The 27,641-nt window shown below is 44.8% G+C and overlaps 1 protein-coding gene across 1 annotated transcript in view; it reads right to left on the reverse strand.

Annotated features, from left to right (window-relative positions):
• Positions 1–26,994, reverse strand: part of LOC125319531 (ras GTPase-activating-like protein IQGAP2) — a 343,446-nt gene extending 316,452 nt beyond the window's left edge. The window contains 1 exon segment of the mRNA XM_048290797.1: positions 26,774–26,994. The gene's annotated coding sequence lies outside the window, so the exon portion shown is untranslated.
• Between the last annotated feature and the right edge of the window lie 647 nt (positions 26,995–27,641).

Genomic DNA, 27,641 nt, shown 5'->3' on the forward strand with positions numbered 1-27,641 from the left:
CTATCTGGCAGTCATAAACAGGAAGCAAGTCTCTCAACAGCCTCAAAAGCAAAGGCTGAGGAAGATGCAGTAGTGGGAAGAACTAGGATTGACTGTAAGAGAATTGCAAAAAGGGAGCCAGAAGAAAACTCTGCTTTTTTTTAAACCAAAGCGAGGAGACAGAACAAGAGTTAGAAAATATCTTCAAAACAAAAACTCCGCCAATGACCCGCTTAATGTAAGTGTTTAACACCATGTTTTTAACTCTCACAATTACTATTGCTAATTACCACGTCATCATCAAATATCTTGGTTATACAAACTGTTTAATCTGACATGTTCAGAAGTTGTTTAATCTAGGGATCAGTGACTGTCAGGGCTTAGGCACTCCAAGAAATGCATCACCAAGGATGGGCAGACCTTGTCCCCCTCTCTGTAGGCAAGTCCCCCAACAAATATAGAGCTGTGATCCTCTAATAATCACCATATAGCTAGCATAAATGTGTTGATAGTTATAGCACATCTAAGCTACTTTAAAAGAGCAAGGAACACAGTGTGCTTTAGCAGTTCATTATTAGATGCAAATCATTGTTTACAGCATGAGTATACAGTTTACAGTTCAACATTTGGATGGAGCAGAACAAAGATCTTCTTATCCTTACAGAAGTGAGCACTCAGCACTTCTTCTGAGGGAGGAGCAATGTTTAAACTGTACCTATTCAAAATTTCAAAAATTGCAAAGAATTATCTTTTTAAAAAAAGATAATCATTATGAATATAGCTGTTCATCGCATTACTTAAGGTATTACTATCCTACCTGCTGAGAGAGGTCACAACAAAACTATGTCCTGGCAAGTATCAGAAGCCCACCATGGGGCAAGCCTGCTTTACCTGATGGTCCTGAAGGCTGTCAGCTTTCTGCACAACACATCACCACCAGAGTTTTCATCCATCCCTTTCATCACAGCTCCAGCCAGGCTAGACTCCAAAGTTTTCTGCCCACTCCATAACTGCACAGCCTTGCAATCCCATCTATCCACCTCTTGCCTGCGTGCTTAAGGAGGGCAAGAACAGTATTTTCATCCTATGAAGAATCAATCTTCTCATCCAAAAAGCTACCCTCAGTTCCCCATCTCCTTCTTCACTGCTTTTCCAGTTTCTTGGACTGTTTGACTGTGTCCTGTTGGGGCAGGCTCCTGGGAGAAATTTGCAGAGTTTGCTGTGGCTGTTCCTCTTCTGCCTGTATGGGTCACCCCTACTCCCCCACACCATCAATCCCTGTTTGCTTCTGCTCTTCATCTGGTTCCCTTCCTTCAAGCTCACACTTTAATTCTTCTGATGTCATCCTAGTCTAATTTCTGCCATAAAGTCTGTTCATGACTTTGCCAGCTGCTCTTCCCAGGACATACTCTGAGGCTAAAGCAGATGAACAGCAAGACAAACTCTCTTCAAATTCAGGAACAGACTTTATCAGCAGTGGCTAGGGAACTGCACTCCCAAATCTGTCCCCAACATGCAGATCCAGCTGATGGAATGTAAGCACCATTCAAATATCACACTCAGAAAAGCTTTTCATCTTTCCCTTCCCTCTTTCTCTGCTGATGAAACCATTTGGTTGTGGTATAATCAGAGGGGAAATCTGAACATCATCTTAACCTGTTTCTTTTACCAATGCACATCTAAGTATTGCTATTTCCTCATCAAAACCTCATGCTTTGACACACTCAGTGACAGCAATAAAGCATCTGCACCGTACCATGTTCAAAAGTTTTCATTCTCTGCCTGCCTAGCAGAAAGCCATGTGTGCTACAGCAGTGCCATACTTGCTGTGCACTGTCTTTTATATATACTGAGACAGGATATTCACTGTATTCATCCCTAATCTGTTCAAGTAGGTCACTCAGAGTTCAGTGTTGCACACACCACTGAGAAAGTATCTGGAAAACAGTATTTCCCCAAATACTCTGAAAAAGCATGTCAAACACAGAGCTCAATCAATGTGACTACCTATAAAAAACCCCAGATTTAATCAAAGCAATAACTTGCCAAAGTCTGAACCTTGAGGCCCCCTTATCTGTAGACTTAGGTCTTCAGTAGCTAGTGAAGCACTTCTAAAATGAGACATAGTGGGAGTGAAAGGAGAGAAATGACAGAAAAAAAGAGATTGGGCCCCTCTGCTCTGGTGGGATCCTAGAGTCTGGAGTGCTGCATTCAGCTCTGGGCAGTCCCAAGGACAGGAAGGACACTGACATGTTGGAGCAAGTCCAGAGGAGGAACACCAAGCTGATTAGAGGAACTGACCACCTCTCCTACAAAGAAATGTTGAGAGTCTTGGGTTTGTTCAGCCTGAAAAAGAGAAGGCTTAGGGATAACCCAATTGTGGCCTTCCAATACCTACAAGGGAGCCAACAAGAAAGATGGAGACAGACTTCTGATGGAAAGATGGACAGTACAGGGGAGAAAAAACTGAAAGAGTAGGTTTAGATTTGATATTAGGAAAAAATTCCTTACTGTGAGGGTGGTGATGCACCAGAACAGGTTGCCCAGAGAAGTTATGGATATCCCATCTCTGGAACTGTTCAAGACCAGATAGGGAGGGGCTTTGAGAACCTGGTTTAGGGAAAGGTGCCCCTGCCCAAGTCAGGAGATTGGAAATTGATGGTCTCTAATGGTCCTTTTAAACCAAACCATTCTCTGATTTCAGGAGCTAGCATCAGATTTGTATTAAAAGTATTTTAGTTCCTACAACACACTCAATCAGTGGTAACAACTTGCCAACTGTAATTCTTACACACCAGAAGAACAGAGCTACTGCTAACTTTAATGGGGCAGGCTCAGAAATGAACATGAAGAAGTTAGATCTTAGAGATGGCATTTTTTAAGTTTTATAAAAAAGATATTAATGGGCTCCTTAGAAACCTGGGTGCATGGCTCTTTACTATTCACATCATGGAAAATTGTCAAACCTGCTGAATATAAACAAGTCAAATAAAACAAAGCTATCAGTCTCCTCTCATATATCCTCTCACATTCCCAGTGAAAGAGGAAGAAAAGGTCTGGATCACTATGAAACACTTACTGAGTGTTTCTTACACAGTTTTTCTCAGGAAAGGGCAGGAGTCCATCTTCAACTCACATGCAGGTATGGCAAATTTATAACTCAAAACACTTCTTCCAGTCTCCAACCTTGAAAATCTACCATAGGACAATAAGCTATTTCACAAGCTGTTAGGTAACTTCTGTAGATCAAGTAATAAGTCTCTGATGCATCTTGACAGGTTCACATCAATTAATAAATTGTAGTTAGAAGTCTTACACCTCTAGGAAAATCCAGCACGGTTCACTTACAGCACCGTAAGCCAGCATAGCTAACAGAAGTGAATTACAACAAAGGCTCATTTTTATCACCAGCTCAAGCACTTTTGACCTTTAAAACATGACCTCTATTCAAGGCAGAATTGTACTTTAAATTCATTAAGGATGTATTAAGTCAGGATACTTCATCATGATTTCTGAATGTGTGCCTTGAGAGAAACTTTCCAACAGATGATGCAGGAGGAGAAAAGATGCCTGAGGTTATTCAGTTTTTTGGCTCACTGATCAGACTCCTTGGAGTAATATGGTCATCATGAAAACATTCTGCAAACACTAACTCAATAGTATTTCAATGTTTAAATGTCAAAATTGGATGAAAGCAGTATTGTGCAAAAGCACTAACAACAGTTATTTTAGAAAGTGCTTTATCAGGCATTACCAAAGCTGTACTTCTAAACAAAGCAGTTTTCTTGTTTTACTTGCATGCTCTAATGCTTCCCAGACAGAATTTTTACTAGTAGGCAGCCATGTGAAAAGATTCACTGCCTTGAGGTGATACATCCAATTTTACACTAGACACATTCTTATTTTAACAGCAACACTCAAAGAGCTGAACGCTTCACATCAAATATTTTTAGACCTAGTTCAGGTAACAAATTTGCATATGCTTTTCCCAAATCCTTGCTCCACCAGTCATGAGAAAAGTAGGTGTTTCTCTCCTGTAGCAGGAGGAAAACCTCAGTTGCAGATTATTCTTCTGTACCTGCTTCTGCAGCTACAGATGCTCAAGCAAACCCCATGCTACCCCTCCCTGCTCTGTCCCAGCACTGCATGTACCAGCACAATTATCTGACCTGAAACAAATGGCTAAGAGAAGGTGATGACAGAGAAAGGTCAGGAACTTTGTTCACTCGCTTCTTTAAATGAATCTGAGAAGTGGAACACCTATAAAACAACAAGAGCAAGTAGTTCCTTCAGTGCCTTCTTAGCACAGACATCAGCCAAGAGCACATTTTTTTCTTTGAAAAAACGATGGACTGTTTTGCCTGCCTGGGAAAAGCACAAGCTGTCATAGCATTTAATTTACAAAAACTGTTTCTTTCACCTTTACCTTATTCTGTCAGTCTCTTTATTAAAAAAAAAAAAAAAAGAAGAAGAAAAAAAAGGGGGGGCTGTTTTGGTGTAATGTCTTTAAAAAAAAAAAAAGAGGTGTTAAAAGGAATTTGCTTATTTGTGAAAACTCCCAAATGAACCTCACACTCCCTCTCCCAATTCTTGCCATTCCTGTAAGCAAGAGAAAAAGGCTCAGATAAAACCAAAACATGCTACAAATTTCTTATTATGCCTTTTTACTGGCGATGAACCATAAGCCTTTTGTAGATTATTTTTTTGTAACAGCCACCTGCTTATTCACATCCTATGTCACATGAAAGGCCACACAGCACACTCAGCACTAATTACTAATCTAATCATGTTATCAAAATACCAGCTAAGCAGGATCTTCAGAGAAGATAAAATTCCTCTGGTGACACCCAGTTCAGACAGCACAGAAACATAATAACCATGGAGTCCTGTGAACTCTGCCCTGAGACAGTGCCTTCTTTTGAAACCCGTGATCTTGACATCGATGTAAACCAGAAGCTGTGCATGTGTGTTTTCTCTTTGACCGTGCTGGAAATGAATGGATTGCTGAAAATTCTGCACTGCAGTGTAGGTATCAATGCTTTTAAGAAGCCTGTAAAGCAATGGCAGAGTTCAGCCCTTGTCTTTAGGTTTTGAAACCTAAAGACAAGCCACAAGAAAGTGAAAGTGCTTAGAGATGAACAGATCAAATTCTTTCTGCACTAAGGCAGAATCTAAACAAAAAATGCATGAAGTATAATCTTTTGCTGACATACAGATTTTGACTTTACTTGCTGAAAGCAGAACAAATACAAATAACAGTTCTGCTGGCCCCAGTGAATGTTCAGTACATAAGGAGCCCTTTACAGATTTCAGAGGAGATCTCAATTCAGCTACTGCAGTGTACTGCCTCTTCCTTGGCATCTCGGGTTATTAAAGGTCAGTCTTGTTAAATCCTCCAGTTACCCCTGCTCTCCTAGTCTTTTTTTGCACTGTAATGCAGAAATTCAAACTTTTGTTAGACATCTTTACAAAGGTCTGAAAATGCTGTTTAACATTGGGGTTTGTTATTATGGTCATTATTGCATTATATCATTTTTGTTATTATCATCATCACTGTTATTTTCATCATCATCATGATTATAATTACTAAAAGGTTTTTCACCCATAGGGTGGTCGGGCACTGCAACAGACCCCCCAGGGTATTGGCCACAACACCAATCCTGACAGAGCTCAAGAAGTATTTGAATGACACTCTCAGGCACATGGTGTGATTTTTGGGGTTGTTGTGAGCAGGGCCAGGAGTTGGACTTTGATGCTCCTTGTGGGTCCCTTCCGGCTCAGGATACTCCGTGATTTCCTAAGAAGCAAAATAACTGCTGTTGACATTGAAAATACCATTGCAATCTCAGCCAGTAACCACCACAGCAAATTAGTTACTCCCTGCAAGTTTCAAGCACTGAAAACTGAAGCAGACACCATTTTTTCTTACTTATATTATTCTCTAACAATAAAGAAACACAAGATGCTACAAAAATAATGAGAAGCCTCCCTATACGCCTACCTTGTCCTCAACGGAGTAGGAGTGCATAAGCTCACAAATAAACAACACTTCTGGGATAAATTCTGTTCTCTTCTATTGCTTCTCAATCAGAAAAACAGTATGTGCTACTAACCGTCATGTGATACCACTTTGACCCTGAGGAAGTGGAGAAAATGTTGAAATTGGAATCACAACAAAACTATATTTACTTAGGAAAGACAGATCAAGGTCTCTCTCTGTTGAGACAGAAAGCAGCAGGAATATTAAAAAATACATTCAGCTTTATACACTGAAAATAAAAATATGCCAATACCATTCAATACTTTACCTTGCATTTACCAAGACTTCAAGTGTAAACTCTCCCCAGAATAGATAGCAGACATCCCATATTAAGTATTACGCTAATCACAAGGTTAGATCAGGGCTCTTGTGGGAAGAAAAAAAAATGGAAAAGAGGCATGAACAAAGGATTTGAAAATACTGTAAAAGCATGCTATTAAAAATTCAAAAACCTGCAAACACATCTCTTTCAATGCCATCAGTACTTCAGAAAAAAAAACCCAAAAAACAAACCATAATTTTTCCCCCTCTCCCAATAGCTTATGATCAATGTTAAGTGGAATTTTTGTTTTTGAAAACAGTTGAAGATGGTGTGCCTCAAAAGTTACTGGGTGGATCAAGTCAACACCTCCCTACTCTGTAGATGTTAAACAGAAAAATGGGAAGCCCTAAAACCCAACTTCAGTCACAAATCACACTGAACTCTGTTCCAGCTAAGAGATTGCCAGACCAAGGCCTGGCACTCCCCCAAACATGCTGCAGAGTAAATCCCACATCACCAGGTCTGTACATCAGGTGTTGCAGTGGGGATCCTGCAACACGCATATATCAAACCAGGAGTCCCGTGGAAAGGAAATATATACGGACAGACAGATTCTTGCTAGCTGTTTCAGAGATGTTTATTTCTCCAGCCGCATGGCCGGAGCTCTGCCCAGGAACTGTCCCAGTCACGGGACCAAGGGTCCTTCTGCCCGCGCAGGGAACACAAACCAACCAATGGGAACGAGGCTGAGCAGGGACAGGGAACCCCGTGTCTGTGCCCTCAGGGCCCCTCTCCCAGGGCTACACGGCAGGGGAGGGACCCCAACACCTCACCTGTTTTATTTTAATAAAAGGAGAATGAAAACAACTGGATAAACATAACAAGAACCGTTTCAAGACAAAACAAGCCACCCTCCTGAGTCTTTAAATGTCCAAACAGATTCTCTGGAACATCTTAGGGCTGACAGAAGGGAGACAGAATTCTCTGAGCATGCTTTGTGGGGAAACTGAGGCAGGAGAGGGTTTAACTTCTTCCCTCCCCCTTTTCATCCCCCACTCGGCATTGGAAAGGGATTTTTGGGGAAACAATTGGCAAAAGCATGGTTTTGTGAGGGAAACCATGGGTGAGAAAACGGATTGGGAATACACTGGGGGTAATAGGACATAGAGTAAAAGGGAAAGGTGGGATTAGGAAAGGGAAACTGTAGGGGGGGCTTACAATGGAGATACTGTCTAACATGACTACGATTTTTTGCATATATACTGCCTTTTACAGGAACACCATCAGGCCCAGTGACCTGCGATGCTTGTAACCCTTTTCTCCCTAGTACAATATTAAATTCCACCACTTCTCCATCTCCCAAGCTTGGGATGCATTTTTCAGGGTTATTCTTTTTAATAGCAGTTCTATGCACGAATATGTCTTGCTGGTTGTCACACCTTGTTATAAAACCATAATTTTGCTTAACATTATACCATTTTACTATCCCTAAGGTCTTAGCTGCTATGATCTTTTCCTTTTTCCGAGTGTCTGCTGTTTTCTGTCTCGCTGCGTCTTTGTTCTCTCTTTCGGTCGCTCCCGTGTTGGAATTGTCGGGGCTGCTCGTGCCTGCGCGCTCTTCCCGGGGTCGCGTTCGGGGCTGCGCGGGCCGGGCCGGGCCCCGCCGCTCAGTTCTCCGTGCGTCGCCTCCTCTGGTCGCAGCTTCGCTGCCGCTGCCGGGCGCTGCACCCACGTCTCGGCCGGGCCCCCGAGCGACGACCCCCCCGCGCCCTGCTCCAGCGCGCGTCTCGGCTGGGCGCGGCTCCGTTCCACCGCCATCGCCGCCAGCCGCCGCCCGCGTGCCGCCCCTCTCGGTCGGGCGTTCACGGGGCTCGCGCCACCACGCACTGCACAGGGCCATTTGGGCACCGCCGGGTCCCGCCGCGCCTCGCTCCGCCACCGACACTGCGGCTCGCGTGGCTCCGCCCGCGCGCGGGAACTGCCTCACTGCTGCTCGCAGAGCGCTCGGTGCACGTGGCCTGGGCCGCACGGTCCCTGCGCCACGCTTCCCTTCACCAGGACACAGCTGACATTGCTCAACAGTCTCGGTAACTAAATAATATTCACGAAAATATTCTTCCATCGGCATATATTTTGACTCCAGTATTAACTGTGTCCAAACGGTTTTCCAAAAGCCCTTGGTAATAATTAAATCCCAAGAAACATAGAAAAAGTTCTTAAACAACCATGCCAGGAAGTGTTTCAGTTCTTTTTGAGCTTGAATCAAGCTAAAATTTACAAATCGTTGTTCAAGAATCATTTTAAGTTTAAGATAAATGTCCATATGCGGCTCTGAGAGCCAAGAGTCTTCCCACGGTTCCTCCATAGTTTAGATATGGAATAGCAAAGCAAAACCAGGAAGAGGAATCCAAAGTTTCCAGGGTTTACTCACACAAATCAGTCGCTTAGGGATCGGGGATAGTTCTGCTCACAAATCTCCACCATTTGTTGCAGTGGGGATCCTGCAACACGCATATATCAAACCAGGAGTCCCGTGGAAAGGAAATATATACGGACAGACAGATTCTTGCTAGCTGTTTCAGAGATGTTTATTTCTCCAGCCGCATGGCCGGAGCTCTGCCCAGGAACTGTCCCAGTCACGGGACCAAGGGTCCTTCTGCCCGCGCAGGGAACACAAACCAACCAATGGGAACGAGGCTGAGCAGGGACAGGGAACCCCGTGTCTGTGGCCTCAGGGCCCCTCTCCCAGGGCTACACGGCAGGGGAGGGACCCCAACAATCAGGCAAATGCAGATGTACTTGAATAAAGGACAATGTGCCTTCCTTGGATCATGGCAAGGGAGAGGATGCAATCTGAAACTTGGAAACTGTCAGGAAAGAAAGACATTCCAGCTTTTAGCATCTATTGATGTGACATCATTTCACTGCTTTGTTTCCTTAACAGAGAAAAGGAGTTTGGCACAATGTGTAAACAGATATTTGATATTTACTCATTTTAGAGCAGCCTGTTTGACAGCCAGTCTTTAAAGCTATTCCTGCCACAGAATTTAATTTATGATGCAATTCATGCTGTGATCCTTTCTCCATGGCCAGTAACAGGCTGCCATATGGCAAATGTGGCTGGCATGCAGCAGCATCCTCCATACCCCCACCCAGCCTCACATCCCAGGAGCAGCAGCCAGGGTCCATAACCTGCATGCAATGGCCCTCCACAAATTCCTCCCACTCTTAAGCCTCCTGTCTGGGGTACTTTCTGCACATTTCCAGTGAACCATTTCCCTGTCTCTCCTTGCTCCCACAGCTTCTTCTATCCACTGGCAAACAAAACACACCAGTGACCTGAGCATAACTACAACACAGAAGGGCAATTTCTGTGCAGTGGGATATGCATGACTGCAGAAATCACTGTGTTTTTTATTGCCTTAGTGGACAAATTCTGCCTTTGGACCTAAAACAAGCAGACTTAGAGAACAGAATGATACGGGTAATGAAAAGCATTGAATTTAAGTAAATTTCATTCATTACAAAAGTTCCTCTTACATTCTTACTGCATCAAATGTTATAATGCAGCCACCTGCTTTAATGGTAAACAAGTTTTAGAAATAGTTAAAATGCTATAGCTGACAGAAGGGCTTGAGTTGTCAGACTAGCTTTATCACTTCTCTTGCGAGGTGAACACATCACCAATAGCTCATGTGAGAGCAATAAAAGCCAGGATGAGAATACAGTCTCTCGTGTTTGCCACCTCACAAAGTGAGCAGTGTACTCCTACATTGCAGGAATTACAGCACATCTTTACAATTGCCAATCCGAGACCTCTCATCCCAGGGCAGTCTAGCTGTTTGTCCTCTGGATAGCTGGAAAATTATACATGGTATTAGCCATCATCCTACCAGAATAAAGCTGTACTCAATGCCACAGTACAACTCACTTGTCAACACTTAACAATTCAACTTGAATAATTTAAAGAATACCTGTAAGATTCTTTCCCCTTCAAGCTAGTAGATCTGCTGCACTTGCCGAGAGTGGAGGTGTCTTCTTCCAAACCAGAACTTGCATAGCATTTACAGACACTGGAAGCTGTATGAAGTACTTTCTAGCACTTCAAGCTCAAGAGCAGCTCCTTCCATTCACTTGAGAGGATTCATTAACAACCCTTCCCCCAGACTCAAATTTTTCAGGCTCAAAACCCGTTTAGATCTCAGTCTCTGCTTCTGAAACCAATTTCAGGCCTTAGTTGTCAAAAAGGCAGCTAGTGTATAGTAGAAACAGTGGAATACATTAAATGTTTGAGGCCATGTTCTGCTGCCACTGCTGAAACAGATCACCAGTATCTCACCTCTTTATTTTGTGCCTAACACAAGGCTAATTCTGAACACATACACCAGATCACAGCAAGGATATTTGGGCTACCATTTCTCTTTTCACAAAAGAGATAACTCCATTAGTTATCTCTTCTAGGTTTTTTCTTTCATCTATTTGTGAATTGGTATCTAATAGCACCAACCGCTTCATATGAGACACCAACAAGTTCATATGATTTGAAACTGCGAAATGAAAATCTTGTCAAGAAATTTTTTCTTCCTTGTGTTTTAAAGAAAATACTCAACTGCATTTGTTTAAGTTGTACTAATTCAAGAATGCATGCCAGTTCCACAACTCAGTTGAAAAACAGATACATCACTTAAATTTTCCAGGGACTGGTTTGGCTTAAAGAATCTTTCCCCTGCTGGTATTAAATCTGGGATTGAAGAGATTACCCTGAAACCTCTCCTCCTGTGCATTACAGAAAGTGCATAAGCAATTCAAAGAAACATGGACAGCTGGAAAACAGAAACACTGAAGAACAGAGCCATTTTCACAGCTCTCTCCAGTTTGAGTGAGGTGGAAAGAATTTGAGGAGTTTACATAGCCCCACACAGAGGTCTGCACATGCCTATCTAAATCTGGCAACAAAAACAGCACAAGCAAGGGAGGCTGTCACACTATCAGCCTCAAATGACAGTGGCTCCAGAACATCAAGAAGTGCCCTGACAAATGTCCAAGCTCCTACAAAGTCCATATAGGCTCTTATCTACTCTGGGACACTACTACACCTCTTAAGAGAGCTTTGAATTTAAATGCAGGTGAATAGAAAGTCATCTTTATTAAAGCACATGAATCATGGAGACCAACAGCAATCAAAAGCACCATACACTGCAGACGGCTGAGCCACACAACCTCACAACTCAACCAGCCTAGTTGTAAATCTGACCACGTGTTGCTTTAAAAAGCAACCGCACCTCTTGCAGAGGACTGCCGCTCACCTCGTGGTGGGGAACACTGGTTGTGCAACAGCTCTATCTACTAACACAGGATTCACATGGTCTGTGGCAAGCAACGTCCACAGCCAAAGCAGTTTCCAGCATTACTCCATTCTTCAATATGAGATACAAACTGCCAGAGTGCTCCTTCTCTGGGCAGTGAACTGTTACAGCGGGGATACTGTAACACGCATATATCAAACAAGGAGGCCCGTGGAAAGGAAATATATATGGACCAATTCTTGGTAGATGTTTCAGAGATGTTTTATTTCTCCAGCCGCATGGCCGGAGCTCTGCTGAGGAACTGTCCCAGTCACGGGACCAAGGGTCCTTCTGCCCGCGCAGGGGAACACAAACCAACCAGTGGGAACGAGGCTGAGCAGGGGCAGGGAAACCCCGTGTCTGTGCCCTCAGGGCCCCCCTCCCAGGGCTACACGGCAGGGGAGGGACCCCAACACCTCACCCGTTTTATTTTAATAAAAGGAGAATGAAAACAACTGGATAAACATAACAAGAACAGTTTCAAAACAAAACAAGCCACCCTCCTGAGTCTTTAAATGTCCAAACAGATTCTGTGGAACATCTTAGGGCTGACAGAAGGGAGACAGAACTCTCCGGGCATGCTTTGTGGGGAAACTGAGGCAGGAGAGGGTTTAATTTCTTCCCTCCCCTTTTTCATCCCCCACTCGGCATTGGAAAGGGATTTTTGGGGAAACAATTGGCAAAGGTATGGTTTTATGAGGGAAACCATGAGTGAAAAAACGGATTGGGAATACACTGGGGGTAATAGGACATAGGGTAAAAGGGAAAGGTGGGATTAGGAAAGAGAGACTGTGGGGGGGGCTTACAATGGAGATATTGTCTAACATGACTACGATTTTTTGCATATATACTGCCTTTTACAAAAACACCATCAGGTCCAGCGACTTGCAATGCTTTTAACCCTTTTCCACCTAGTACAATTTTGAATTCCACCACCTCTCCATCTCCCAAGCTTGGGATGCATTTTTCAGGGTTATTCTTTTTAATAGCAGTTCTATGCACGAATATGTCTTGCTGGTTGTCACACCTTGTTATAAAACCATAATTTTGCTTAACATTATACCATTTTACTATCCCTAAGATCTTAACTACCATGATCTTGTCCTTTTTCCGAGTGGCTGCTGTTTTCTGTCTCGCTGCATCTTTGCTCTCTCTTTTGGTTGCTCCCGTGTTGGAATTGTCGGAGCTGCTGCGGCTGCCGGAGCTGCTTGTGCTTGCACGCTCTTCCCGGGATCGCGTTCGGGGCTGCGCGGGCCGGGCCGGGCCGGTGCCGTGCCGCTCAGTTCTCCGTGCGTCACCTCCTCTGGTCACAGCTTCGTTGCTGAGGCCAGGCGCTGTACCCATGTCTTGGCCGGGCCCCCGAGCGACGACCCCCCCGCGCCCTGCTCCAGCGCGCGTCTCGGCTGGGCGCGGCTCTGTTCTACCGCCGCTGCCGCCAGCCGCTGCCCACACGCCGCCCCTCTCGGTCGGGCAATCCCGGGGCTCGCTCCACCACGCGCTGCGCGGGGCCGGGCGGGCACCGCCGGGTCACGCCACTCCCCCCACACCTTGCTCCACCGCCGCCGACACTGCAGCTTGCGTGGCTCTGCCCGCGGGCTGGAATTGTCTCGCTGCTGCTTGGAGAGGACTCGGTGCACGTGGCCTGGGTCACACTGTCCCTGAGCCAGGCTTCCCCTGGCCAAGACACAGCTGACATTGTTCAACAGTCTCGGTAATTAAATAATATTCACGAAAATATTCTTCCATCAGCATATATTTTGACTCAAAAATTAACTGTGTCCAAATGGTGTTCCAAAAGTCTTTGGTAAGAATTAAATCCCAAGAAACGTAGAAAAAGTTCTTAAACAACCATGCCAGGAAGTGTTTCAGTCCCTTTTGAGCTTGAATCAAGCTAAAATTTACAAATCGTTGTTCAAGAATCTTTTCAAGTTTAAGATAAATGTCCATATGTGGCTCTGAGAGACAAGAGTCTTTCCACCGTTCCTCCATAGTTTAGATATGGAATAGCAAAACAAAAACAAGAAGAGGAATCCAAAGTTTCTTTACTCACACATCAGTCGCTTAGGGATAGTTCTGCTCGCAATTCTCCACCATTTGTTACAGTGGGGATACTGTAACACGACGTATCAAACAAGGAGGCCCGTGGGAAAGAAATATATATGGACTGATTCTTGCTAGATGTTTCAGAGATGTTTATTTCTCCAGCCGCGTGGCCGGGGCTCTGCCGAGGAACTGTTCCAGTCACGGGACCCGGGGGTCCTTGCCCGCGCCGGGGAACACAAAACAACCCATGGGGAACGAGGCTGAGCAGAGGCAGGGAAATCCTGTGCCTCCCCTCCAGGGCCCCTCGCCCAGGGCTACATGGCAGGGGGAGGGACCCCAACACCAGACCCTCATACCATTGTCTTGGGGTGATTTTATGATAATACTGTATTCCCCTACCATCTGCTTATTGCCCAGAAATGGGTCCCGCAGCTTTAAGCTGGGTCCAGGAGAGGGGGGAGAGAAGCTGGACAAATTCTTCAGCGCGGTTTGTATTCAAGGACTCACACACTCCCCCCTGTTCTCACCACTGCAGAGCCGAGAGAGCACCTTCCTGTTTTTAGCCAGCCTCTTAGCTGAGCCAAGAAATTTTCCTACAGCGGCATACCAAAATCCTCCAGAACTACTTCTTCTTCTGGAACTGTTCGGCTTAGCTGTGATCCGAGAACCAGATGATCAGACCCTGTGGACCAGCAGGCAGGCTGCGGGGATGCCACATCCTGGCCTCGGACCTCAGGAGGGGCCGAGCCAGCTACAGAAAAGAACTCTGAATCCACCAGCTTTTTCCACATCGAGAAAGTTTATTATCTGACATTACTCATTTGTTTCCTGTGCCTTGCCGGCACTCTGCTTGTTAAATAAATAGGTTTTTTCACTTTTATCCAAGAAATTCCTTTCATATTGGTGGGGGAGGGAGTGCTGAAACCTGACTTCTGGGGAGGAGACATTCCTTCCAGAGCGTTTCCCCCTACATGTGTCTCAAACTGAGACAAAATCTGGCCCCTATATGAGGCTTGAGAAAGTGAAAAAACCAGTTTAATAATTACATTCTGGTTTTAAGCACTTTGTATTGGAGTACAGTGGTCAGTAGCCACCATGCTGTTTGATGTAATAATCTCTCTCTGGTCCCTAGGCATGTTTGTCTATCCACAGACAGAGGTAATTTTTGTCCCTGGCATATAACTTTTACAGAGCAGGGATATGAACCAGGATTGCTCTACTGATGTGCTTGGTAATAGTGGTTTATAGAAGGTTAACAGAGGTACTGGGAGCTGTTGAAATGTATATGCTCTGCTGTTTCTCCATCCTAGTCTCGGTAGTCTGCTTTGGGGGTTTGTTAGTAATTACACCCAGTCGGTTAGGGGAAAAGTAGGGGATGATGTTTCCCAGCCCTTCATCTCCTTCTTCCCCTTCAAATCTGGTACGCCACCTTTTGAGAATGTTCCCTTTTCCCTGGATGTTAAAGATACCACCTTCCTGGTGTTTTGTCTGGTAGGTTCTCTCTATACAGTCTGCAGCTTGTCTAGAATCAGGGCTGAGATTTCTAGCAAGGCTGACCAGACACCTGCCCCAGGTGTGGAAAATTCTGAGTGGTGTGGGGTATGGGAGGACATAGGCCAAACCTATGAATTCTCTGCCCCAGTTGCCTGGGGGAGCTTTCCCCCTGAACAAATTCAGAACCCAGCTGAGGTGGGTAAATATCTGAAAGAGAAGTGCAATGACAAGTCTAGTGAGAAGAAACTCACTGCAATCTGCTGGGCCCTGGCTAATGCTTATTGCACACTGCCAGATACTGTAGGGCAGCAGGTACAGGCAGAGGGGCAGGAAGATGAATCAGCAGACACCCCAGTCACTCAGGCTGCAGCTAAACCAGACAGGGAGCCTAAGCCAAGAGCAATTGCTCCTGTCCAGAAAAGGAAACACAAAACTAAATCCATTTGCCCAGTGGGTGATGATGGGGAGCCAGGATCCTCACAGCCAGCAGAGGAATCAGAACCAGAAATCATTATTGAGTCTTTGTCCATAGAAAACCTTCGCGGCCTAAGAAAGGATTAGACTTGATGGTCTGATGACTCTGTATTAAGTTGGTTGGTGCGCATCTGGGACGCCACAGGTGATAAGACAATTCTGGATGATACTGAAGCGAGGCATTTGGGATCCCTGTCACGTGATGCGGGTATCGACCAAGGGATAGCAAGGGGGCCCAAAGCTCTCAGTCTGTGGACACGGCTCTTAAGAAAGAAGTGTGAAGGAAAGACACCTGTGCCGGGAAGATCTCCAGGTGCAGCAAAGACCACAGAACAAGGGAGTCAATGCTTGAGAGAACTGGCAGTGGTAAAGATCATTTTCTCAGATGACCAAACAATTAAGAGTCCAGACCTGGTAAAATGTACACCAGTGATGTGGCTAAAACTCATACGACTTGGGCCACAAGAACATGCCTCTGCTTTAGCAATGATGAAGTGGAATGAGGGGAATGAGACCATGATTGCTATGGTGAGGAAGCTCCGGGCACATGCAGATACTGTGCATGGCCCAACACATGCAAGAATCTCAGCTGTGCAAACAAGTCTGTCAGAACGCCTACAGAAAATGGAAAACAAGATTGAGGAGACTCACCAGAAACTCAGGAGAGATTGAAGAGAACCTTCTCCAAATCTCATCGGTACAGACCAGAGGCCCTGTTACCAGGAGCAGACGTCCCCCAGCTAGGGAGAGAGGGTACACCCCAAGAGCTGAGCTGTGGTTCTTCCTGTGTGACCTCATGGGGAAAACATGACGAGGTGGGATGGAAAACCCACGTCTGTCCTGGCAACACGGGTACATGAACTGAAGGAGGGCAAGACTCAGAGAGGAAGTTCCACCAGAAAGGAAGTAGCTCCAGTTGCCCGTAGCCAAGCTGTCAGGCATAATGGAAGGGAAGGTGACATGTCCAATCCCCTTGATGGAACCTCTAGAACGTATGCCCAGGGAGGGAATGATAACCAGGACTAGAGGGGTCCTGCCTCTAGCCAGGTAGAGGCCAGGGAAAACCGCGTCTTTTGGACTGTGTGGATTCGTTGGCCTGACACATCAGAACCACAGAAATACGAGGCCTTGGTTGACACTGGTGCGCAGTGTACAGTAATCCCATCGCAACACGTGGGGGCAGAATCTGTTTCTATTGTTGAGGTGACAGGGGAATCACAAGATTTGACCCTGTTGGAAGCTGAGGTGAGCCTGACCGGAAATGAGTGGAAGAGACATCTCATTGTGAGTGGCCCAGAGGCCCCGTGCATTTTGGGCATAGACTTCCTCCGGAGCGGGTATTTCAGAGACCCAAAGGGACTCAAGGTGGGCTTTTGGAATAGCTGCTCTGGAGACAGAGGGCATTAAGCAATTGAACACCTTGCCCAGACTATCAGAGAACCCATCTGCAGTAGGACTTCTGAAGGGGGAAGAGCAACCATTTCCCCATTTTCTGTTACTTCCATCTTTTAGAAGAGCTCAGGGAGAAAGAATGGAAAATAATTCTGAGGCTGTCTTCAGGAATATTACACAAAGATCTTCAAGTACAACTAACTAAAACAAGTCCAAGCACTCCTCAAATTCTTCCCTCTACCATCTAAGGTATTTGTTACCAGTCCTATCTGCACAAACAGTCTCACTATATGTGTTATTTTCAGTGTAGAAAGCAAAACAAAACAAGAAAGAGAAAACACCTCACACTTGTCAGCATTAGTCAGCAGCAGCTCACTGGCTCCCTCTCCTGGGTACTCTTTCTCTGTTTTTTCTGTCACTCTTCCAAAACTGTTTCCATACTGTGGGACAATTTCACACTTGAAATTCCCTGCTAGTTTCAATTTCTGCATGTTCAGGTGCTTGTTCACAACTAACTTGCAACTTGATCCAGTTCCACAATGCTGAGCATCATCAGATAAAAGACAGGGTTAACAACCAGCCAGCCCCAAAACCCTGTGTGCTTTATTCATAATTCAGCCATCTGAGCTTTTACTTCACAGCTCTGTCCTGCCTTGGCTACCTCTCACAGTACTATTCTAAGTGGGCAGCCTATACCACCACTCCTTCCTCTGGGGGAGCAGGGGACGGTTCTCTCCCCACCTCCCCACCATGGTGTGTGTGTGTGTGCGTCTCTCCCCCGTTTCATACGAGGTATGGACAAGACAGCCAGCCCCCGACTGGTACTTCCCAGAACAGAAATGTGTTTTCCAGATGACACAACAAATGCATATTCTACTACTCACTACAAATAGCTTAAACTTTGTGCTCTGATCACCTACTCCCTACTGATAGCACAAACTGCATCTCTCAACCTGTGAGGACCGGGTGTCCCCTTTGTGGCCAAGGCTCTCATCTCTGGAGACTGAACTGTTGCAGGCAAACAAAGGTCCATCTGTCAAGAGAGAAGCGGAGCTTGTCAAGAGAATCTCTGCCATTCTGTGCTTTCTTTTGTGCTGTTCGCTAGTTTCAAATATACTGCTAATACACAGTAACAATTCAACCTACAGACTTGGTCAGGAACTACCACGAGCACAGGTTTCATTCAGAGATGGTCTGGTCTCTGCCACCTGACTTAGCCTCAAAAATTACGTAAGGGATTTCATCGAATAACCACTAATACTACATAAATACTGCTCTTTTCTATTAAATATAAAAAATACTGCTGCAGAAAAACCCTCAGAAGAAAGGAGATATTGAATGTGCTGATTACAATTAAGCATTACAGTGATGTTAATTAACACAGGTCAATAATGCAAAAGTCACTGCACTAGGATGAATTCCATATATGTACTATTTATTCTAAAAGATGCATGTGAATGTTCACAGTAAAAATAAGGTGGATTTGAAAAGCCACGTATCCACAGCACAACTTTTCCTTTAAATGCCATTTGAAGCCCATCCTTTGGACAACACTCAACTAGGCACAACACGAGCCTTGTTAATGCCCTTCCTCTACCAGCTGAGATACCAGAGTCTCAATAAAACCTCCGCTGTCCTTTTACACTTCCGGAAATGAATTCACTTTTAGAGGGATTTCTTAGTTCAGATCATTTGGAGTGAAGTGTGTTTAAAAATCAAGCAGACATAACCAGAGGGATCACAACTAACTCCCAAGCTCGTTTCTCCCCCCCTCCACCATCTTGTGCCAACATTAAAAGTCACACAGCCAGATAAAAAGTCACAATATAAACTGGCCGTGCTGCAAAGAAATATTCCTTACTGAGCTAGTGTACAGCTAAGGTGATTCCTTGAACAAATTCTAGTGCAGACAGAGTGAAACTTCAGGACCATGCACAGTAGAACAACTCATCTGGCAGAACAGGCTGACTTAAAAAATCATGAAACCCTCCACTTGCTACTCCCAGTTCACTGCATAAGGAGTGCAGGTACACAGCTGAGGGGTGTGTTTTTTGCAAGAAAGGCCAGGTGCCCAAGTATTTTGTGAGGTTACTTACTTCAAATCAGAACATGTATGACCTGTTGCTTCAATCAATTTCAGGTAATCTCTAGCCTACCCCAGCAATCAGAGACAAAGAGGACTGTTAAATAATTTTAGAAGCCACCCACAGCTTGCATGTGGCACCCTCAAACAATAAATACAAATAAAACCAAGGAGCTGACTGGAACAATTCTTCTCTCATTCAAATGCCTCCCAACAGAGTCAACCCATCCACAAATTTCAAACTGTAGGTTTTGCCAAATTAAATTTGAAAACATATAGAAAGTTGCTCCTTAGCAACTCCTAACACAAGTTAACCAACAGCGGTTAAGGAGGACGCCATCTGCCTTGTCTGCTGTAAATGGAAGATGCAGTCACACATGAGCTAAGACCAAATATTTACCATAATCCCAGTCATTCATTCTGCTGGAACAGTCACCAGTGGTTCCTCTGCTATAAACCCAGGGTGATGCATTTGCTAGAAAGACCAAGTACCAAAGCATCCTATGAGGGCCCCTGCTCCCCATCACCCCTGGGAAGAAAGTAACAGAGTATGTTTGTGAAGTTCATCTTTCAGAATTGCCACCAAGAAACCCAAGAAAACAAACGGCAAAAACATCCCAGTTTAACAATTACTTCTTTTTTCACCACAAAAGGGAAGTAACTAACTTTGAAATTACTGACTTTAAAGAGAGGTACGGTAATAACCCAAATAACATGGTACTTGCAACAATCTCAATGAAAAATAAAGAAAAATCAATTAAAAATAATAAAGATAACAAATAACTTCAATGCTTAGAAGCCAGCTGGATGGTAACTTTCAAAGGGATCAAAAAATTTGACATTTGTATTTTCAAGTGAATTACTGTTCAGTCAGTCTTTCCACAGTACAATCTACCTGGACAACAAGCTCCTAAGAAAGAAAATACAGTAATGCCCTGTAACAACAAGCCTGAGATATATACTTTAGTCCCTTTTACCAGACTGTTAGTGCCTATGAGGAAAGACAAAAGCAATAGCTTACACAAAACACACCAAGTAACTTCACTAACTTCAAAACAGTAGCAGCTCCAGCTAAAACACCCTTCAGGTGTCTGCTGTTTACGTAAGAACAGGACTGCTAACTAAATAAAAAATATAATATGTTCAGAAAATTCAAGCTGGAATACATTCCTCCAACTGTGTATCAGCTGTAACATATACAGACTTTGAAATACATAATCCCTTAATGAATGTTGATTCCTGGTGTATTTTCTAGACACAGTATTTAACAAAAGGGATACCTTTTTCTCCATCCTAAAGTAAGCATGTCTCTCTGGCTTTTCATATATATCCACCCGCCTGGCTTTCCCCATAGCTTATTCCTTTTTTGGTTATGATGCTCTGAGAGGACCTGTGGAAGACAAAGTTGGACTAAAACCCCACAAAATTCTATAAAACTGTGGAATCATTGACTAAGGCAAGTCCCAAGAGAAACAGAGAAAACAGACTACAATCATGTGAAAAACAGCACAGTGCTTCCAGTCACCATTTGACTTGGTATACAGGAAGTATTCTGCTGTATCCATATAAAAGCAATCCTTCAGTAACGTGGACCACAAACACCGTGACAGCCTCCTAATGGAGACGGCTGGAGACTAAGCTTAAGTCCAGGAACAGATCTGGAAGATGAAATTGTTTTCAAGACAAACTAAAGCACTCGTGCAAGGACAAAATACATTTTACCAAGGTGGGGTGGGGAGGGGGGGCAGGGAGGGGTAGGGGCAGCAGTTTGGGGGTTCTGGAGATTTGGGAGGTTTTTTCCCCTGGAATTTCTAAAACTGAGTTGGTTTAAAGAAAACAGAGCAAATACTCTAGACCTCAAGTGAGAATAAAATCCTGTACTGAGGTCTTAACAGCTTTTTTAGCTGTCGTAAGAACAGCCCGTTGTATGAAGAGCCAGACTGAAGGCAAGGACTAAACAAAGCTTTGTCCCAATCTTGCTGACATTCTGCAGACTGCTTCTAAATGATGTCTCCTTGTTAGACAGCTGGACTGAGGCCAGACTTAGGACTGTAGAGTACTGGGATCAAGCTGCTTTTGAAATTTGAAATCCCAGTAGCTGCAAAACCAGCAGAATAAATATGACTTCTCTCACAAGTCTTCAAAGGCAGTTTTTTTTTTCCACCTGTTCTGCTAGAGTTGACCTTTCATAAACCTCTTGCTTGTAGGATAAATAGCTTTACCATTCCCAAACAGCTTGTTCCTGATACTGCTTTCGAACAGCACAGAATACCCTGCAGAGACTAGAAAGCCTCTATTTGCAGAATATTAGCTCATGCCCAAAGTCAGTTCTCAGAGACCCTGACTGAACATGTTTGCCTGACTTCATAAATGGTCATCTTATGGATTAAAACACGTGTTTTACCACCAGTGGTAACTTGACTGGTCACAGAGAACCCACACTGATTTTGCTGCTTCCTTTAATCGGTCCTTTTGTGCTTCAAATAGGCATCTCTTTAAATGTTAAGCACAGAAGTTGAAGCACATTAGCAAAATCAGGCACTTGAAAAAAACATTAAATTAAATGGCAAGGACTGCTGTGGAGAGTAACAGAGACCACAGAAGAATAAATCTCCTCCCTTAAAAACACAATGAATAGATACATACTTTATCTTCTTGAAAGTACTGGTTTTCTCCTCTAATAGCACACAGCCACTAGATGCAGAAACACTGAGGGGGTGCCAAAATACACTCAGCAAGAAAGCTGGGAATGTCCTACTACTGTGACAACCCATGGAAAAGGGAAGGATCAGCCTGTACTTGCAAAGGCTTTGAGCTCCTAAAGCAAGGTACCACTAAAACCACTCAGGTAACAAATCAAATCCAACAAGTTTCTTTTAACTGCTTCTGTGCAGGGCTGGAGAAGGCACAGTCATTCAGCACATATATGCTCATTACAAAGTTAGTATGTTTACTGGGTTTTTAACATCTTACTCTACTTTTACCAAGATTTTCTGTAAGACATTCACCCCAGTGTATAAAAAAAAAATTGTGTACACAGACAACACCATTTTCACACAAACTCTACAAACAGAACTTCATTCCACTATTGTTAATATGATGACAAAGTTCTGTCTGAACTAAACACTAGCTTTACCTTTCTCCTTCACAATCCTAAAATTATTTATCCATGCTTAAAAGTTAAAATTGGAAAGCTAGCATATTTGTAACTTAATAATGAAATTAACTTTTTCTTCACCCATTATTTCCACAGCTCATACCTTAATTTTTTTAAAGCAGAAGTATTTCCTGCAAATTCAAAGTTACCTTCTTTAGACTTTGCAGCGTTAGAACAGAGTAATCCAAAACCCATTGAGTGACTTCTGCAGCGAAGATGAAATTCATTATGTGCTAAATGGAATTTCAGTACAATCCATATATAATAAAGCTACAAGGCAAGTAGGTTTCTGAAGAAATTAATCTAAGCCTGTCACCCATAAAAACCCAGCACTCAAGACTACATACACAGACTGTACCCCACCCCCCCCCCCCAAAAAAAAAAAAGAAAAAAAGAAAAAAAAGCACAGGTGTCCTCCCCAAAACACCAACCCTCTGAAATTGAAAATGTTTATAACTGTAACATCAGATTCTGAAGTTCTTCAAAGCAAACAGAATAAAACAAAGAAAAGCAATTACTGTTTTTTCAGTTAACAGCTCTTTGTTAGTAACAACAGAATCCAGCTACAGCTGCAAAACTGAAGTTCTGATGGGAACAGTGTTTAAGAGCCTTCTGCTCTCAGCAATGCTCATCCAGCTGATCTCAAGCGTTCAGAATCCAGCCTTAACTGTGGACTGCTTTGCAACCGAGGGGTTGGGGGGAGGGCAGGGAAGTATTTTTTGGTTGGTTGGTTGGTTGGTTAGTTGTTTCTTGTGAAATTACGTCTTGTTGTAGAAGTATCAGAAGAATGCCAAACATTTTAAGACGTTAAAATAATGAAGTAATAAATATTAACCCCAAAAGAATCAAAAGGCATTTCAGTACAAGCCAACAAGTTAAAGCTCTGGCGTTTCCTTAGTACTCTTCTCTAGCTGCAAAATTTCAATATGCACATGTAAATGCAAGACTCAGAGACACTGGTTTAGCATTCCATATCCCCTAGCTCAGTGTCTTCTGGATTATAATCACCAATGGTACATGCTTCATTAGGCTTTACTGTTTTGATATCATCTTATTTAGAGCCTGAAAACTAATCAATATCTCGGGTGAGAGCCTGAACACTAATCAGTATCTCAGGACATGCTCCTCCTCTCCATCTGTGCCTGTACTTCCCTGCTATTACTTGAAGCAGTTTATTACAGTTTGATGCACGACAAAGCAGTTCCACAGCTGAGACACCATGCTACTTCATTAGGAATACAAATAGCTCTTTTCCCCATGCAATATGAACTAAATAAACACACACACAAAATGCCTGCTTTTGCTGGCATAAGGAGTAAGAAGTATAAAGATCTTCTCTTCCTTAACAGCTCTGGAGCTGGAGAAACAGAAATCTTATAAACAAACTGCTGCATGTGCCAGGCAAAGAAATGACTGACCAAGCTTCAGCTCTGCAAACAAAGGGATTCTAATTTTCAAAGATAAAATTTATACTCAGTAGCCGCTGCAAAACTGCAAACTTCAGCCCCATTTCATTGAAAATAAGCTAGTTTTTAAAAAGCTTATGCTAGTGATAGGTTATAGATCACAGGGAAGTCTACTTCTAGTACACAAGAAAGGAGCTGATTTTACAGTGCTGGCTTCTATCTCTTCAGCTCTTTATACAGATGTCTGGGCATTTCTTGCTTACTTATTGTTTAACCCGCTGTAAAAGACCTTGTGACATGCAGAAGTCAGCCTCCAAACTCCACTGAGGCTGCAAGAAAGGCAAAAAAATTGTTGGCCACAAGGACGAGCGAAGGGAAGTCCAAGGAAGCAGGGCAAGAAGGAACAGGAAAACCAAGCAACTGGCCCGTATGAAACAGAAAACCCCTCTATGAATAAACCCAGAAGCAAGACAAACAGGATGCATAGCGTGGCAAGATGAAGTTTAGTGTAAAAGCAGCTGTAACTTTTTTCTCTGTATTTTAATTTGTGACATTAAAAAAGATGCAATTACCTAAACATTAGGGCTCTAAACAACAACAAACCCCCAGCTGCTATACTTTTGACAAGGACAGTGAGTCCATACATCAGACCAAGTTGGCTCTAAGACTATGATGGCACATACTATAAAGACATCCAAATCTGACTGGACAAGTCTTCTCCTGCATCAGCCACTGCCATAAAACAGATTATAAGTGAGATTGAGTAACTACAGAAAGCAAGAAAGGCATTCCATTTACACAACTCATTACCCAGGCTATCTAATGAAGTAAAGCCATGTAAAAGATCATTTCTTAAATGTTCTTTCCCTCCTTTCTCACACATACAGAGAAATACGTGTCTAGGGACCGTGCTTTGCGCACCAATACACCACATACAGAGATTTAAAGTAAGATAGTAATTTGTAACACCGTGTCCTCTGATAAAGGCCAGTTCTGCCTTGAAGGCACAACTCCCTCCTGAAGCAAAGTATCAGCAACCTTCAACAATGAACCCACCATCTCCTGAAGGACTTTCAACCACCACCCAGGCCCTGGGCTTTATTTCCATCTCCTCATGAAGTCCAGCGTCCCTACTCAGACACATCCTAGAGTTTTCAACACTGTACTTCAAGCAACACTCTGAAACACCTACTTAGAAGAACACAGACTACAAATCTGGGACAAAACTAAGGGAATGTGGATTAGTCGATCAGAAAGGGGTAGCTTGTGTCATGGTAACATCTCTCAATCGTCTGTATGAAACTCTAGAACAGCAACATTAACATTCCCCGAGTAAGATCTTTAAATTATAAATACACAGAGAGTTTACACTGCAGAAAAAAGATCACAGTACAGATCAGCAAGTGTGCTCGGAGGAGACAGTGCACACTTTACGTGAACACTGTAAGTTTTCAGATATCAGAATCAATTCCATGAAGACTGTAAACAAACGGAAAGAGAAGCAGTCTTAGCACACTGGTTGGAAAGTACACATTTTCTAAGTTTATATTTCAGAACCACAACTGTCAAAATAATCATTAGACGGGGGGGGCGGGAAGTGTTCAGGGAGCTGTTTAGATAAGAAATATCACAATCCTTAAACTTTATTTTTAAAGTGACTGCCAGCTGTTACAGATTTTCAGACCCTTTCTGGCTCCAAAGAGATGGCAGTGGGGATTCAAGTTTACTTCGCCTTTTTGTGGGGTCATATGCTTAGGTTACAGGTTAAATGGCCAGTTGAAGAAATTCCCTCGAATCAGGGGGATGGGGAAGCCGAGATTAAATGATTTACTAAGAAGGGGTTGTTAGAAGCAATGCATACCGCTTGCCCGACACTTATTGTGCCTACCAAAGCAGGATAAGAAGATAGGAGACTATTGATAAAGGGAAGGAATCTTGACCAAAGATCCTGTTTTTAACCTAAAACTTAACTCAAACCAGTCTCGAAGTTTGGACTTAGCCCAGGGGCATAAAGAGCATGCACAGGGAGGAAAGGTGAAAAGTTCAGCATGAGGAAGACCCTCTACTTCATCTGAGGAAGACTCTTATTTCATCTCGGAGACCCCTGCCCACGACCACCAGACAACACTGCGCAAGCACAACGCGGATGTAAATGACTTTTGGGCTCATTGTAATACGAGGCGAGGCTGGGCGGGGCTAGGCAATGAATATGTATCGGCCTATTGGGAAACTCAATGAATATGGGACTCGTAACCCGATATGTACCAAGCTGAATGCAGCTGTGGGCACGCATGACTTTGGAGGAATTATCCCCCATGCGTCCCAGCGCTGGAATAAACGTGCCTACTTTACTCCTTATTCCAGTAGTGGAGTCCTTCCCGCTCATCACCCAGTTCTCTAGAGGCACTTACTAATTGCATGCAATAGCGTAAGTTTCATTTTGAAAACGCAAGTTTCCAGCACCTCTGGCAAATCCCACCTCTTGAAGTTCGGTATTTTTTAAATGATGGCGTGAGAGCTCAGAAATACCACTGCCACAAAACCAACTCCTGACCAAAACACATCAAACTTCCACTGTGGCTTATTTCCAGCTATCTCCTGCCAATGTACATGCTCACCCTTCCACACCAAAATACCAGCCTGGGTGACACTCCTCAAACTCTCTGAGGACCAGCAGAGGAATTTAAACGAAACTGTGTACCGTACTGACAACCAAAATCATAGGATCCGGGAGAACAGTACGAGTTTTCTCCTAGATTACCTACGACCGGCTTTTTGTGTGTTTACTTGCAAAAACCACCTGCCCGGGGCACGAGGTGATAAAAACCAGGTTTGGAGGCGTCACCTTTCAGCCCCGGCGGACGTAGAAGTGCTGCGGGCAGCGTTCGCCCGCTGTCCCGGGAAGCTCTCGGTGCCGAGGCCCCGCCGGAGCCCCCGGTGCCGGCGGGAGCGGGGCGGGAGCCGCGGAGCACCCGGCGGGGCTGCGCTCCCGCAACTGCTCCAAGTCGCCCACAAGTTGAGCGCCGGGGCACGCGGGGCGGGGGGGGAAGGATGGGACGGCTCCGTAGCAGCAAAGAGCCGCCTCTCGCTGTCGCTACCTGCTGACGAAGCCATCCCCATCGCCGTCGCAGGTCTGCAAGAGCCGCCTCATCCTCTCCTCCTCGCCCGTGCTGGAGGTATCGGTGCTGCTGCTGCCGGCGCTGCTCGCCTCCGTTACAGCGGCTGCCGCCATCACGCGCCCCGCTCCGGAGGAGGAGGAGGAGGAGAAGGAGGTGGGGAAGGAAGAGGAGGCGAGGCTGCCTCGGGCGCCCGGGATTCCCAGTCCCGCCGCGCCTGCAAAGCGCGAGCGGCAGCACAAAGCGGGGTGGGGGCCCCGCCGGCCCCGCACCCACCGCCCGCGGGGGTAGACCCGGGCCGGGATCCCGCCGGGGCTCGGAGCGGAGACAGGGCAGATGAGGCTCGGAGCTCCCCGCCTGCGCACGGCATCGTCCTGCTTTCCTGCCGCCGCTGCCCGGCGCCGGGATCACGGCGGGACCCACCGGGAGCGAGCGGGCGGTGCCGCCAGCCCCGAGCCAGCCGCCCTCGCTGCCGGGGGACGCGTCCGGCCGCCGAGTGCGGGCCCCCCAAACCCGCCCCGAGGCTCGCTTGCTCCCCTCGGGCTGGGCAGGGCCGGCTCCCGGCTCCGGAGGTGCTGCTTTGGCTGCGGCTTTGGCTGGTCTGCGGAAGCCAAGCCCAGACAAACCAACAAACACCAGCGTTTTTTGTAGCCCTGCGTTTGCACTGGAGGCTGTTTGGTGGGGTATGGTCAGGTAATGCAGGTAAAAGCATTCTGAGGTGCCCCTCTTGCCTCATCCAGTTCCTCCCCACTGATCAAATTTTACCTGCGAGGTCAACAATTCGTTTTTCTGTCCCTGAACGCGTTTGTGGCCTATACCCTTCCATGTCTGTTGGGTCTCCTTTTCATTT

This window comes from Corvus hawaiiensis, chromosome Z (genome assembly GCF_020740725.1).
Source record: "Corvus hawaiiensis isolate bCorHaw1 chromosome Z, bCorHaw1.pri.cur, whole genome shotgun sequence".
Lineage (NCBI taxonomy): Eukaryota > Metazoa > Chordata > Aves > Passeriformes > Corvidae > Corvus > Corvus hawaiiensis.